The sequence below is a fragment of the Larus michahellis genome, chromosome W (assembly GCF_964199755.1).
Source record: "Larus michahellis chromosome W, bLarMic1.1, whole genome shotgun sequence".
Taxonomy (NCBI): domain Eukaryota; kingdom Metazoa; phylum Chordata; class Aves; order Charadriiformes; family Laridae; genus Larus; species Larus michahellis.
The window spans coordinates 8640756-8645462 of NC_133929.1; the positions used below are offsets into that span (position 1 = coordinate 8640756).

Sequence of the window (4707 nt, forward strand, 5' to 3'; positions counted from 1 at the left end):
GGAGAACGATCATACTCATATTGAGACTCCATCGTTACTCCGGGTCCGTCTCCCACTCCAACATCTGGTAGCAGAGGATGGTTCAGCGCGACTGAGTTCTCCGAGACTGCGGTAAGCAGCTAGAGGAGGGGAGTGGGAAACTTCGGCTGGGAGACGTGCTGCTTGGGTGCATCAGCGGGAGCAGACAACGGCGTGAGGTCGCTCCTCACCTCCCAGGCGCAGCTATGGAAACAGAAGCTGCAGCCACGCTACTCGCTGGGATCCTCTCTAAGAGAGGGATTGAAACACCAGCGAAACTGTTGCTCAAACTGATTAAATTGGGCAGGAGATGGGGCAACAAGTAACAAAAGAAGAAGGGGCTATATTAAGACTTCTCCTGCATATCCTCTCCAAGAGAGGGGTGAAATACGATGAGCGTATGCTCCGAAGGTTGTTAACCTGGTGCAGAGAGAACGGATTCGCACCAGAGCCCCAGACAGCTTTTAAACCAGAAATATGGGAGGCTGTTGGGAAAAAAACTGTGGGAAGTGATAAGTAAAGGAGACAAAGAGGCATCACCGTTAGCGACGACATAGCGGTTGGTGTTATCGACCTTACAAGATATGAAGGCGGAGCGAGCCACGGCAGCCGGGGCTTTTGCAGCATTACAACCCACGGGAGGGGGATCGAACAGGCCAGGTCCGAAGGTCTGGGACGATCCCCTGCTGATCCCCTCTGCTCCACCTGAGGCTGATGGAGGAGGCAGAATGTCAGCAGAGGAGGACAGAGCCGGAGCTGTTTGCTCCTGCCATTGCCCGCCTCGCCCCCTCCCCTCCCCAGTCGTCTCCCTGAGATAGAAGTGCTGGTTTTGTATGTCTGCTGTATAAGTGTGTGCGGGCGCCAGCTTATACCTGCTGATCAGCATGTGTGCTACTGTTTGCTTTTTGTTGTGTGCAGTGTCGTTAGGTGACTCCACTGGAGCAGGTGTTCTGCCCGGTGTGGTACTGTTCTCGTACGCGACTAGGGCTGACACTCCGTCAAGTGAAGAAGTTTGTATATACACAGTGTTTAGACGTAAGGCGAGCGCACCCCAGGTAGATAGACCAGGATGGGCTGTAGAACCGATGGAAGCCCTGAAATATTGGGGGAGTTTTCACCAGCCGACACGTTTACGGTCTCGGGAACGGCTCGTCCATGCAGGGCGTATCGCTGGTTGTTTGTTGTTTGCCTATAAGGTCATGGTTGATTGGGAAAAGGAGTTCAGCCAAAATCTATAGGATGCTCTGTAGGAAAATGAGAAACTTAAGGAAAAATGAGAAACTGAGCTCTTGTTGCAAAGGCAGACTTTTATGTCAGTCGTAAGGGATGGAAAAAAAAAAAAGAAAAAAGAAAAAAAAGAAAAAGAAAAAAAAGAAAAAAGAAAAAAAAAGAAAAAAAACAAAAAAGAGAAAAAAAAGAGAGAAAAAAAAGAAAAAAAAAAAGAAAAGAAACCAAACAGGAACAATTAGATGGGAAATGTGCCACGTTAGCACAAAAGTATGCCATACGCGCTACGAGAAAGCATCAGAAAAAGAGAAATAGGACACCTGATTCAAAGCAGTACCACAGAGATATGTTTTGGGTTTTTTCCTATATGTGTATATGTTATTGCATGCCTTAGTAGATTGCTCTGTGTTATACCCTGCGAGACTAAAATGAACCCCAGCAGAAGCGGTCTCTTGAGCAAGGGGGTGGAATATGGGAAAGCAACGGAAGATCGGCAAGGAGGACTGTAAATACCCTCAAGGAACTCGCACCTGGGTGCTGGAAAACACATATATCACACCAATTGTTATTCAGTCTCGGGTGCTGGCAAGAAAAACATTTGGATGACATAAGCCTGTAATGGACTCACAGACACCTTATCCAGCTGCTTGAGAATCTTGGCCTGTTGTGGAAAAAGATCAAAGCACAGTACCAGCGAGAACAGGGAGTCCGCATGCGCTCTTGCTAACAAGGACTCTTTTGCTGCCAAGGATAAGTTTAACAATGCTACTAGTACAGCTATTCCTGAGGTATTGCTAGATGTAGATAGTATTCGATATGCGATGTTGCAAAACAGAACTGCTACTGATTTTTTGCTTTCAGCTCACAGACATGGTTGTCAAGATTTTGAAGGACTGTGTTGTATGAATCCAAGTGACCACTCCACATCCATCCATGCCCAGCTGCAGGAACTGCACCGACCGAACCAGCAACTTGTGGAGGCCACTGGGTGAAACCCCTTTGCTGGATGGACTTGGGGGTGGGGTTGGTTGAAGCAAATTATACTCATTGCCTGTGTGGAAGGAATTTGTCTGTTATGTTTAGTATGCTGTTTGCCGTGTTTAATAAGCATTATACGATCAGCTGTAGATGCCGCTTTGCATCGTACCCTTGTACGAGTTGTAGAATATGTTGCTCTAAAAACTATGTGTGTATCCATGAGAACCCGACCTTCACAGAAGAAGATAACAAGAAGGGATTACAACAATGTAGTCACGTATCAGACAGCTGCTGTTAGCAAAGCTGGATCATGAGTTTGGTGAGACTCGCTGCATACACTGGCCACGTGTGCAGCGACTCTAGCCTGTACTTTTCTACTCGATCCAGTGCAGGAGAGTCTGGTGGGACTCGCTGCGTGCACTGGCCATGCATGCAGCAACTCTAGCCTGTACTTCTCCACTCAGTCCAGTGCAGGATATAAGGAGGCTGTCTCGGGTCAGAGAGGGGGAGAGAGACATGAGCGCACTTTGAAGGTACAGGGGATGCCCTGAAGCACTGTGTCTGCCCCCGCCCCCCCCATAAGTTTTACGTTCATTAACCCCAACAGCTCAGAAGGCATTACAGCATGTTGAAAGATAAGATATAGTCTACTACTGCTGCAAGACGCACTGAACACCTTCCTACAAGAATTTCAACTTTATGCCCTGATAGGACAGTGGGATGATGCACTCGCAAAGAGCCTGACTGCGTTAGAGTGGGTATTTTTGCCACATACCTTTTCAAAACCAGTAACTATGATGATTGAAATGTTACCGCGATTGTTTTTCCAGGGTCGTTTGTGCTGTCACCAGCTTTCTGGAATGGATCCAAGCCACATACATGTCCCCGTCAAAAAGGATGACCTTGACCCTTGGTTATCACAATTTGACATGTCGTTGCAAAAAAAAAAAATATTCGTCCTTTACATGATCAGCTAAAAGCTCAAATACTAAAGATTCAAGACTTAATGAACCACAATGTATTTGAAATATTACAAAAGGATTTCTCGTGGTTAAATCCAAAGAAATTGGCTCTCTGGGCTAAATTTAGGAATCTGGGTATTTATTGCCTTAGCAGGGTTCCTTTTGATTCTGTTTTTAATTGTGTTTAGTATATAACCCGCTAAGAGCGTCACAACGAGTAGAAGCACAAGTCATGGCGACCTTGTTAATAAATGGTCTGGTGTTAAACAAAAAAGGGGGAGATGTGGCAGATCTACGAGCAGAGGCCTGCGTACGGCCAAAGACACAGTGAGCAGAGCACACAGGAAACACAGAGCCAAGAGAACAGTTCATACCTTCACTCCATCCTGTGACGACCATATAACATTTTCGAATCTCGGACAAAGAACAGGGCTGAGTATTCTTCCTTCGCTAGGAACAGCAACGGCATTAAATATGTTGAATAAGATAGGGTGTTGGGCAAGTAAACAGATAAACCTTACAACTGAAATCATATCTAGCTTGCTTACTGATGCTGATAGCATTCGGCATGCTATGTTGCAAAATCGAGCGGCTATTGACTTTTTGCTGTTAGCTCAGGGTCATGGGTGTGAAGATTTTGAAGGTATGTGTTGTATGAACCTTTCCGACCACTCATCATCCATTCATAAGCAGTTACGGGAGCTGAAGGATAACATGTCCAAATTAAAAGCGGTCAAAAACGGTTTCGATGATTGGTTAAGCTCATGGGGTATAATGGGATGGTTATCAGACTTACTAAAGCAAGGGCTCATGCTATTGTTGGTTATATTATTATTGATTATGGTAGCCTCGTGTTCTCCGCAAAGTGACTGACATGATAGAAAATGCCATGCATAAGGTCTGGCTGGCTCAAGAAGAAAAAGGGGGTATTGTAGGAATGTGTCTGAGAGAAAATGGCCATGTGAGCCAGCCTCCCTACTGTGAGAGATTAGATTAAGAGCAAAACAGGTGGTAGAAGATGGAATTAGTACATGGGGAAAACGGGAACTGAGAAGGTAGAAAACATGTTGTGCTAATGACTAAGCAATTTACTATGTGAATTCTTGTAACCAATCTGATCTGTGAATGAACTGCATGGACAGCGCGTGAACAGAGACTCTTATTGCCTGTCTCTGTCTACTCTGTGAAAACTGGAATAAAGGGAGAATGATCATACTCATATTGAGACTCCATCGTTACTCCGGGTCCGTCTCCCACTCCAACAATACAGTGTATACAAAACCGTATTAAGCTCCCAGGATGATGTCACCCGCAGGCACTGGGGAAGTCCCAGACTGGACTCACTGACGGGTGGGAACTGGATTCCACAGATGGAGTCAGGAACACACGGATCGGGATCAAAGGCAGATGAACAGACAGGGTCCTCCTCGGACGTCGACCATTGAAGGAAGAACGCTGACCCTTTGATCCCTCAGCTTTTGTACTGAGCATGGGGCAGATGGGATGGAATACCCCATGTTGG

General features: G+C 46.1%; 1 long non-coding RNA gene across 1 annotated transcript; it reads left to right on the forward strand.

The window, feature by feature from the left end:
* On the forward strand, positions 1–4400 carry LOC141735425 (uncharacterized). Its single transcript, XR_012584715.1, has 2 exons — positions 1–111; positions 2107–4400. It is a non-coding gene; the product is annotated as an uncharacterized LOC141735425 (long non-coding RNA).
* The last annotated feature ends 307 nt before the right edge of the window (positions 4401–4707 follow it).